We start from the raw sequence: 11,848 nt of genomic DNA on the forward strand, positions 1-11,848 counted from the left end.
CAGAGTAAAATTAATTTATTATATAGAAGGAGCTTCTACAGGACTAGAACTGTTTCATTCAAGAGAAATCTTCAGGAAGATTTCTCTTGAATGAAACAGTTCTAGTCCTGTAGAAGCTCCTTCTATATAATAAATTAATATTTGCATTTGATTTTTTAATGTCTTTACCCCCATACTTTCGTGAGTTGAATTGAGCAAACACTATATGAGAGAGATTTTCTTTAAGTATTAGAAATAGTTTTAAAAAAGTTTTTTAGCTACTATTTCTAATGAGTTCAGTATGTGGCAAAGTAATTTATTTTACTAAGCCCTTTTATATAATGTAATAATTTGAATTCGCCTTAAATGGTCCCTTTACATACTGAATACTTGGTGAAATTGATTAATAATTAATTAATTTTACCCTCAATTGTTGAAATTATAATTCATCTCTCTCTATTTAATGCTTCGGATTTTACCGAAAAAGCATAGTGTTTACTGGGTACTTGTCTATTGTCGTGGTCCCGGTTTCGCACACGCGAATTCGCGCGCGCGCGCGAGATAAGACTGGAGTCTGGTGCAGCCTTCTGGCTTCCCAGATCCCCGGTCGAACCGTCCAACCCATGCTGGCATGGAGAACGGACGTTAAACGATGATGATGATGAGAAGAAATTAATTCATTAAGTTTACCAAATTATATACGTCTGTAAAAAAAAAAAAAGTTTCACAAATTATATACGTTCGCGTTTGTGTAAAAAAAATTATTAACCAAGTTTTATAAATTATTACTTTGTTCAAAAAATATTATTGATATTAATTAATTTTCAAGAATTATTTAATTTATATAATTAATTCATTAATTTTATTCTGTAAAATAGTAATTAATTCATTTATCTGTAAATCCGCGAGGAAAGCGACTATGTAATTTTTTTGTGTAAAATTGAAAATGTTATATATACACACACACACATATATATTTTTAGTGAAATCCAACACCTTTTTTTTAGGGGGGGGGGGGGTTAACGCGCATGCGCGAATTCTGCACTGCGCATGCGCAAGTCACCTCGTAGGATCTCGAGTATCGAGTACCTACGTCTGGCGCGCGCGCGCGCGAATTCGCGTGTGCGAAACCGGGACCACGACAATAGACAAGTACCATATATCACTATCTGTTTCAACACACATTTTCACATCAAGTATTTTGCGAAACAAATACCTAAACGTAACAAAGGTCTTGTCATATTTCATTTGGTTAAATCATATAAAAATCTTGATTGAATGACAATATTTTTTTAACTTAGACGTGACTGTGTGGTAAGAAGCTTACTTCCCAAAGACATGATTCGGGGTTCAGACCCACTGCATGATACCTTGGACAAATATCTTCTACTATAACCTCGAATCGACAAAAGCCGTGTTGATTCGAGGTTATAGAGAGAAGCCCGTTGTGTATGTGTGTGTGTACATATTATATATATATATATATGGGCATTCTTACGTTATGGGTACCATTTATGTCAAACTGAACGTAAGAATACCTAGTGATCCAGTTTGACGTAAATGGTACTCATAACGTAAGAATGCCTAATTGTTTATACTTAAACACTTTAAAAACAGCTATTTTAGTAAAACTAGAATTTGAGACCCAACATATCTCGGGATCCATACACAAAATCTTTGAGTCACATACAGCCCGCGAGTGGCAGTTTAGCAACCGATGGTTTAACTTTCAACATCCTACTGTATAATCTGGCAGTATAATTGTAATATATAACCAGTAAATCCTGGTTATATATTACAATCAAAGAAACTAATTTCTAGTCATAGTCCTAAATAGAAAGGCGTTTTATAGTGTTATCCACGATAGTCTTGACTCAACGTAATAATAAATAAATGCGCCCTTTTAAAGCCTAGCTAGGCTCATGGGCCCGGTTTCCCGGTTTCTATGGCGTATGTGTTCCCCAGCTGGACGGGACGCCAGTCCATCGCAGCATTACTTATTTTTGTCAGCTGAGTGGACTGGAGCAACGAGAAATGGTGTTTTTTGCTCAAGAACACAACGCGTCGCCCGGTCTAGGAATCGAAACCACAATCTAACGATCATGATGCTGACACCCTAACTACTAAGCCACGCGCCTCCACTTGACTCAACGTACGTTATTCCAAATAGCTGTTCTCTCTCTTCCTTCCCTGTCAAATGTGCATGCTCTCTGTATCAAGGGAAGTCACTCGAATCCTAGCACAATTTGCATAACAGTTACAAATCGCTATTATAAATTGAGCAACGTATAATTTGCCTAACATTCACTCCCTCCTAGAAAGAGAAAGAAAGAAAAAAATCATAGATCAAGCCTTTCCGGGGCTTTCCGAATCCTTTGAGATCGACGCAGCTGAGGGGATTCTTCTTTTTGTTCTTGACGGTTATCTCTTGGAGGCAAAGAAATTTCAGTTAGCTCTCTGTCTGGCTCTTGAGGGACAAATGTTTGGGTTAAGTTATCAGTTGGGTTAATCTTTCCTGGTGATGCCAATTGTTTTGTGGCTATTGTGGTTTCGCGACCGTCTGGGTAACGGACGTGAGCATATTGGGGGTTGACTTCGATTAAATCAACTTAGTCCATGATAGGGTCATACTTGTTAATGCGATTGTTCCTTTGAACAAGCACAGGTCCTGGGTTAAGAAGCCATGTCGGCATAGATGTTCCTGTTGCTGAATGTCTTTGACAGTTAAAAAGACGTTCATGAGGAGTGGCATTTGTGGACGTACAAAATAGAGATCTGATTGAATGTAACGCATCTGGAAGAACTGTTTCTAATGAAGATACTGGAAGGGCACTGGTTTTCAAAGAGCGTAGTACTGATTTCCAAATGATACCATTATATCTTTCTACTTGATTGTGCCTGAAGGGATTGTATGGTGTCATCCCACTCGTTGCAATGCCTTACTGAGGGGGCCATTCTCTCAAACTTGTAGACATAAAGGCAGTTCCACGATCGGAATGTACATAACTGGGCATGCTAAAGACTGAGAACAAGTCTGTAAGACACTTTATTACAATCTGAGCTGATGTGTCAGATACTGGATAACCAAACGGAAACCGAGAGTATTTGTCAATGATTGTTAGGAGATAAGGATGCTTCGTGGAAGGAATAGGACCTTTGAAATCGATGGAAATTCGCTCAAAAGGCTGTGTGGCCTTAATTAAGTTGAGTTTGGTTTATAATATTGTGGTTTCACCTCTTGACATATAGAGCAATTCCTATATATTTGTTTCACGTTCTCTAACGAATATGGAAGATTTCTACTGCGGACGGAATGATGAAGGTGTACTACATCAGATGGCACAGTGCTGCATGTAACTCATAACGTGAATGTGAACTGATTGCTGAATAGCGTACCCTCGTGAATGCATCCGGAGCAATGTTGCTGGATCCTGAGCGATAGTGAATATCATGAGTATAGAGATAATGCATCTCATAATTTTATCATTTTTAATTTTGCTCCTCACTTAATAATTATACATGAATGCAACAGAACGTTGATGAGTAGTTAATATAAAATGTCTACCTAGAAGAAAGTGACTCCAATGATAAATTGATTCAATAATTGCTTGGGCTTACTTTTCAACTGAGGAGTGGTACTGTTCGCTACCTTGTAGCATGCGAGAATGGAGTGCGATTCGTCTTCTATTTTGATTTAGTGTCGCAGATATAGCAAAATCTGAAGCATCTGTCTCAACAGTAAATGGAATGTTCTCATCTATTACTTGAATGGCAGCATTGGCTAGTTCTACCTTTAATGACTCAAATGCTTTTACTTGTTGGCTGTTTAGAGGAAATTTTAGTATGTTATTGAGAGGAAATATTTTTTCAGAAAATTTTGGAGATCCACTTAACATAATAAGAAAACATACCATTTGTTTTAATGATTTCTGGTCAGTTGGTATAGAAAGACTGAGGAGTGGAGCAAACCTTTCTGGGTCAGAGCTGAAGATATTGTGTGAGATACGGTATCCAAGAAAGTCAAGAGTTGTTGATGAGTAAATGCATTTGCCTTCATTCATGATGAGTCCCACACTTTTTACTGCCGTTTCAAATTTTGATAAATTTTCATCGTGGTCATTTTGATCTTTCCCACATATGGTTAAATTGACTATCAATGGGAACGTATCTCACGAAATCGTCCATTATACGTTGGAAACATGCACTGCCGTTAGTTACTCCAAATGGCATCATAGTATAATGCCATAACTTACCATCAGCTTCAAAGACAGTGAGTTGATGGTCTTTCTCTGATAGAGGAATCTAATGGTATGCTGAACGTAAGTCTATAGTAATGTAGACTTTATACTTGGCCATAGTGTTCACTAACTCATCAATTTTAGGAAGACGGTAGGCCACAAGCTGTGTATATTTGTTAATCGTCTCTGAGTAATCAATCACCATTCTTCACTTTTTTTTTCTTTTTTTTTTTTTTTGAACAAGTAGCACTTGCGATCTCCAAGTTACTAATAATGTTCGCATCTACTTCTGCCCTGATGAACTTTCGATCACGTTCCGAGTATTTTCGCGATTTGGCTGCAATAGGTTTACAGTCAGCCTTTTCACAAATTTCCTTCTCTATTGACTGATCAGCAACTTTTTCCAATTGTTTATTTTTCAGGAATTGGTTTCTTTGATTGTACACGTCCAGCTCAACACTCACTGCAACAAAGTCACAGTCTTTCGCTAATATTTGGAGTTCGTGTAAGAACTAGTCTAGAGATTCCCCTGGTTTCTGTTTTCTTGTGGCTAAAAGATGGCGTGCCATTACGATGTTCTTTGGTTTAATGTACACACTTTTTAGTGTATTCACAGCTTGTTCGTAGTTCTTAGCTTCACTGATGAATTTGTATACGTTCAGTTCCACATAATTAATCAAAAGATTGAGTTTATCGATAATCCTACTGAAACGAACTTAGTGTGAAGGTCTTATCTTGTACTTTCGGGGTACAAGAAAGCAACCACTCACTAGCCGTTGCTTTAATAATCCAGAATTCTACTAGTCAGAAACAACAAGACGCAGACGTAAAATATACATATAACTACTTTATTCTCTTTCTTGGTAAACAATAACAATAAGTGTGTTATCTGATGTCCTTGATTCTGGGCGCGCAAGGCTGAAAGTTAATAGATTGTAATATTTACAATCTTCAGCCCAAAAACAGAAAGGGGTCAAGATGGCGTCGAACAGGGAAGTTGAATGTGGTCGGCAACAATTTGGTTAAAGCCCTTTTGGTAAAGGACTGCTAGAATCAGTTCGAACGGAGAGAATATATGCATGACCGCCGCCGTCAATCGCTGGGTCCCAAGTCGCCCCTTGCTGCTGCTAGTGGTCAAACGTTCTACGGCCCCCTTGCCTCGCTAACTGCTACGTAGGCAATAGGGTTCTTCTTCCGGTGCTTCGCGCATGCGCGAGAGGGCCCTTCCTCTCACTTGGTGAAGGCACCAACACGCGCGAAATACAAATGGACAGTGCGCGAGCGCGCGCCGTTGTAGGATCACTACATTACCTTCCTGCCTAGTAGTGAGTCTATAAAGTTGGTGAAAGTTCTAAACCATTGATTAAAAGTTTTATCAGCATTTGTGGAATTTGGGTCTACATTCAATCTGTCAGATTTCAAGTATCTTTCCATATAAATTGAATAACGTATAATTTGCATAATGATAATGAAATATTCCAAGCGCAAAATTTCAATTATAGGATTTTTCTTTTGTGTGCTTGGCTGCCAAGGTCAATTTCTGTTCGAATTGATTTCATATACAGTGTAATGATACACTTTTACATGCTAATTAATGCCATGAAAATCATTTTTGCCATAAATCAATCAATAAAGAGTTATTAGCTATTAAAGTTTGAAAATTTTGGGTAATTTTAGCCAATCGTAAGCCATAGACACATTCATGCCTGTTTCCATCTTAACAAGCCAAACATAAGAACTCTTGTCTACAAGAAAGTACGTATTAACTATGTTCCAGTTGTCATATGCGCCAAAAATAGCAGCCAAATAGGCCTTAAGTCATGTACCAGAGGAGGATGCGATTTCGTACTTGCAAGAAAAGGGTGGTATATCCAAAATAAAATTATGCAAAACAAAGAAACATTTTTATGAGTACAAGAAAAGTGGTGGGAATATGTATTGACGATGCACACGCCAAGGATGCATGGAGTCTGTGTCAGTGAAGAAAGACACATGGTTTGAAGATGGCACCCTTCCTTTTAGGGCTGTAGTGTTTTTCCTTTACTCATGGGTTAAGGAATTGACTTCAGTCCAGTTTTGTGCTTGAAGAACTGGAGATGAGCCATTGCACAGCAGTTGTTTATAATAGCTCTGCTAGGTAAGTATGTGTGGAGGACTGCTCCGCTATCCAGTTAAGGTTGTTGGTCATGTGAAGATTGTTGAGTTGTTTGTTTTTAAAAAGATATTTAAATTGTAATGTATTATTTTGTTTTTGGATAAATCTTTTACGTTTGTGCTATAAATTTCTTATTTTGAGAAATATTTAATTTGTAACGTGTTGTTTATCGTGTTAAATACATATTGAAAGCTTAAAACTACAAAATACGTGGGATCTTTTCGGTTTGAACGGCAGTTTTTCTAGCGGTGTCATATGAAATTGTCACCCATAATTATGTCCCTAGTATCGATCTATAGCATTTCAATCTGTTTTAGAGTTAGGGTTAGGGGTGGGGGAAGGGTATCTTTTTTTTCTTCACAAATGTAAATAAATCCAATCTGTTTCTTAAACGAGGGACATATTCATACCGCACAGAATGTTTTCACCTCAATAGACGTTATTGATTGGTTGAAATTGCAGAAATTGAAGAAAAAAACAACAAATATCTTACAAACTATAGAATTTTCTCAATAAAGCCAAGAGAAAAAGATGTTTTATAAACACATTCTACCAGTATACGAAGTTTAAAAGTGTTTAGTTGCGTGGAAATTATTTTTAAAAACTGCCGTTCAAACCGAAAAGATCCAATACGTGTTGTCTACTGGTTTTTTTTTTTGGGGGGGGGGGGGGGGGTTGTCATTGAGGTTGTTGTGAGATGTGCTAAAAATAACAGCTAAATAGGCCTTAAATCACGCAGCTTCACAATGTTGTTTTTTTTTTTTGCATAATAATATGAAGTCTCATGTGTAGAATACAAATTCGCAAAAATTTCCTGAAAATTAAAAAAAAATTCAAAAGTTATGAGGGGTTATATGTCGTGCGTAATTCATTTGTTTACGGTTTCATCTAAAAACACAAGTGCAGTTTTCAAGATATTGACAAAATGTGCAGTCACATACAAAATGACAGCTTCCAAATCCTGTTTCCAGACTGAGTGAAAATAATCAAACTTTAAACCTCTACAACTTTTTTCTTTTAATTTCTGGAATAAGTGAAATAACTCCAGCAATTCAGCTTGGAAAACTGCATAACTGTACCAAATTTTAAATTTTTCAATAAACTTTTGACTTTTGAAATCTCTGCAGCCAAACAGAAAAGTTCCCACTTATACAGCATATCAGTGAAATATGAAATAAGACAGAATATGAGAAACGTAGGATGAGTCTTGTTGAATTATAGAATAAGTTATAGACTATACATAATAGCAGGAACTCCTACTGTAGTGGGAGTAGGTTGTCTTCCCAGAAAATAAAATCTAGGCAAAGTGATTCAGAAGATCAATGGATTCATGTACGCTAAAAGTAGCCTGCCGCCAGAAACGATGTGATCTCCCTAGACACAAGAAAAGACAATTGAACGTGTGATATGTCCAGAGGAAGAGGAAATATGCCGCTGGTTGTGGAAATAGCATTGTAAGCAACTTCTAAGTTTCTGAAATTCTTTCTTTCGAGAAGCTTGCAAATGATAAAAGAAAAGAAAAGAAAATTGTTTTCAATAATGATAAACGAAAAACGGGATATAGATTAAATAGTTATACTTGTGACTAAAAAACAGGTTTGAAGATTTCTTTGGAGTCAACGATATTTCAGCACTGAAATGCTTTCAACTCATTTATCAGAGATTCCAGTAACTTTGTTGATTGTTAGACACAACTGAAGAACAATGCTGACCACGTACGATTCTAGGGAAGACTACAGATCAACATGAAAGTTTGAACCTAGCACTGCCATTTAATAAACTACTTGTCAATAATGCAGTGTCACCACTGCTCTCAGTAACGAGTTATTTCTTTCCAAAGTAATACTTCTCTGCAGTTAGATGGTTAGTCCATTTGAGAGTTTCGAGTGTCTTTGCCAGTGACACAACATTGCTTGTAACATGTCCCGAACTGGCTGGCTGTTAGTATTCTACAATGTCTAAGGAGTGTATTCTGCAGGCTGAGTTGAAATACTTTAAAGCAACAGTCCCCAACCTTTTTGCACTGCAGACCAGTTCCATGTGAGACAATGATTCCGCGGACCGGGGTATCACAAGCATAACAAAATACAATAAAGTGCATAATATATAATTTAATTATTACACATATTAAGCAAATGTAATTATTCCATTGACTATTATGTCCTTTGTATCCACTATTATTACAATGTAATATATAAACGACGATGATGATGATGACAATAAGGCGGTGAGCAAGCAAAATCATTGGCACACCGGGAAAAATGCTTTATGGCATTTCGCCTGTTTTTATATTCTGAGTTCAAGTACTACTGAGGTCTACTCTGACTTTCATCCCTTCGGTGTCAATAAAATAAGTACCAGTTGAGTACTGGGGTTGATGTAATCGACTTATCCCCTCCCCTGACATTGTTGGTCTTGCGCCTAAATTTGAAATCAATACATATAATAGAACTTAAAAACTTTAAAATTTATTCTTTCTGTACGGTCCAGTACCAAATGACCCACAACCCGGTAGTGGTCCGCGTCCTGGTGGCCAGGAATCCCTGTCTTAGGATCTCACATATTAAATATAGTAAGTTTTTAAAGAAAACTTCAATGAAGTGAGTTATCCATGAAAGTAGCAGACAAAAGCTTTAGTGGTGTTTACAGAAGCAAGAAAGACTTGAGGTTTTGGAAAGTAATTCATCGATTCGGCAAATGGATATAGATAACATGAGTACCCCAGAATTAAGAGCAACTAATCATTTGAAGATGGTACCCCAGGATAGTCGCAGTCCAATGTCTGAAACAAGATAGAGTATAAAAGCATATGAACAAAGTGGTTGTTGGGTAAGAAGTTTGTGTAGCACTATAGGCAAGTGTCTTCTACTATAGCCTTGAGCCAACCAAAGCTTTGTGAATGGACTTCATTGACGGAAACTGAAAGAAGCCCATCGTATATATCTGCATATGTTTATATCTGTGTGTGTGTGTGTGTATGTATCCCACCCCCATAAAAACTGTGTTAACGTCTCCATAACCTAGCGGTTCGGCAAAAGGGACCAATATGATAAGTGCTAGGCTTCAGAAATAATAGGGTTGATTTGTTCGACTAAAACCCTAGAAGGCTATGCTCCAGCATGAACTCAATCAAATGATTGAAACAAGTAAAAGAATAAACAAAGAAATGCTTATGCAATGACTCATCCTGCTAGAAATACCAGCTAAATCTCCTTCAAATCCCATTTTACAATCTTTAAAGAAAGAGAGGTCATATTTAAATAATATAACCCTAGTTATATTATGTCTAACAAAAAATAGATGGGCTTGTCATGGCTGGAACACTTAAGTTCAGTCTTAACAAGAGTATTAATACATTTGCCTTTTATTTATTATCTTGTTAAAATTTATTGCTTCACTTCACAAATTTATTGTCTCTCCTCAAATTTATTGTCTCTTCTCAAATATACATAGTCTCTTTAACTCAAGTACTTTTTACCCAGTTACTACGGTTTATTTCTTGTCTTTACATTTTACATAATTATTTAAAGTGGTTATTCGACTTTGCTAGAAGCATCAGCCAAATCTTCAAATTGTACATAGATACATACATACATACATACATACATACATACATACATACATACATATCCACATACTGTGGCCTGCAATATCTTTAATAAAATGCAACTTTAATTTTACTTGTAATTATTTCATGAAAAAAATTATCAAAAAGGAAAGTGAATGAAAGTTTGATTCAGTATTTTGAAAGCCCTTCTCTAACTAATATCTGTCTTTCTCTCATAAACATGGCTTTGATAAAAATCCCCAATGACAAACCAGTCCATGATTTTCATTCTTCGGTCAATGTTTCTTTTAGGTCTAAAATTGATGTCATTTTCAACAATCTTACTCACAATTTTCTATCAAGATATTTCCGCAAGTGTTGCTTTCAGGGATTTAAGCAACACACCTTTGAGATTCATGATTGAACCCATAGCAGATTTATTAATTGTTTTCTCCCTGGTTACAAGCATAAAGTAGATATCTTATTGTTGAGTTAATGGAGGGAAAGAGCTGTAGGTGATAGAAACGGTGGATTGTTACATTGACCATACTCCTCTCTTAAACATGGGTTATGTATAACTAGAATCCTCAAGCCCACAGCTACAAATGCTAGGTCTCAGCATTACGAGGATCACTCCTGGTGAACTTTAATCCACAACACAACAAAGACAACATCGCAAAACTGTTCTTCCTCTTCATTGCCAGAAAATACTTCAGTACAGCCCAATGGCAGTGTTACTCCCACATCTAGGCCAAATCCCAACAAAAAAGGCCATACAGTATGTCTAGCCCAAATGTTCACTGTATCATCTCTCTCTCACACATATACACTCACACTCTCTCACACACATACACACACTCACTCACTCCTGACCTTTCTCTCTCTACCTGTTCTACATCTACAGTGGCTCCTATTTCTCAAAGCTGGTTCAACTTCCACCCATACACTCCTAAATCTGTCAGTTCTCCTCCTTTCACCCCCATATTGTATACCCCACCTCCCAGACTCCACATTAACTCCTTTACCTGTTTCTTCCACCTTCACAAAATGTGAACCTCTGGGATTCCTTCTCTGTCCATGTTTTTCTTACAGTCGTCAATTTGCAACTATTCAAAATGAACATTAACGGTGTAAGAGCACCTCAAAGGTTGTGAGCATAGCTTCTTCTTCCAAAACAAGTAAACCCATAAAAAAGAAATATGAAATAATTTGAAGCATCTCTCATCTTCTGTGTTTAAGAGTCACTAAGATCGACGCAGCAGTTCATTAGATGAACGAGAGGTGTCGTTGACAATATATTCTCTGTTAGAAATTTGACTGCAACTGAGTACAGAATTTTTGCCTCATATAATCAGTATAGGCCATTTTTTTTTTTTAATCAATATAAACAACAAAAGTATGATACACTAGCTTGGCACTCCGTCGGTTACGACGACAGGGGTTCCAGTTAACCTGATCAATGGAACAGCCTTAGCATGCAAGTGACTGAGCACTCCACAGACATGTGTACCCTTATAATGTAGTTCTCAGGGAGATTCAGCATGACACAGAATGTGACAAGACTGACCCTTTGAAATACAGGTATTACTCATTTTTGCCAGCTGAATGTATTGGAGCAGCGTGAAGTAAATTGTCTTGTTCAAGGACACAATACATCACCGGGAATTGAACTCACAACCTTACAATTGTGAGCCGAATGCCCTAACCACTAAGCCACATGCTTTCACAGTATGATACAATAGTAGTAATATTTGACTCACTAGTTACTACAAATTCATTTTCTTCGTCGTAAGCCCCTCACTCCCTATGCAGCAAAAGGCCATCGATAACTTTTCTCAACTCTGGGCTATCTTTTCCATTTCTCCCAACTTAGATCTCTTCTTTTTCGACCTTACATTTTCCTTTGGGACTTTGCTGCACCACATCATA

This window comes from Octopus sinensis, linkage group LG1 (assembly GCF_006345805.1).
Source record: "Octopus sinensis linkage group LG1, ASM634580v1, whole genome shotgun sequence".
Taxonomy (NCBI): domain Eukaryota; kingdom Metazoa; phylum Mollusca; class Cephalopoda; order Octopoda; family Octopodidae; genus Octopus; species Octopus sinensis.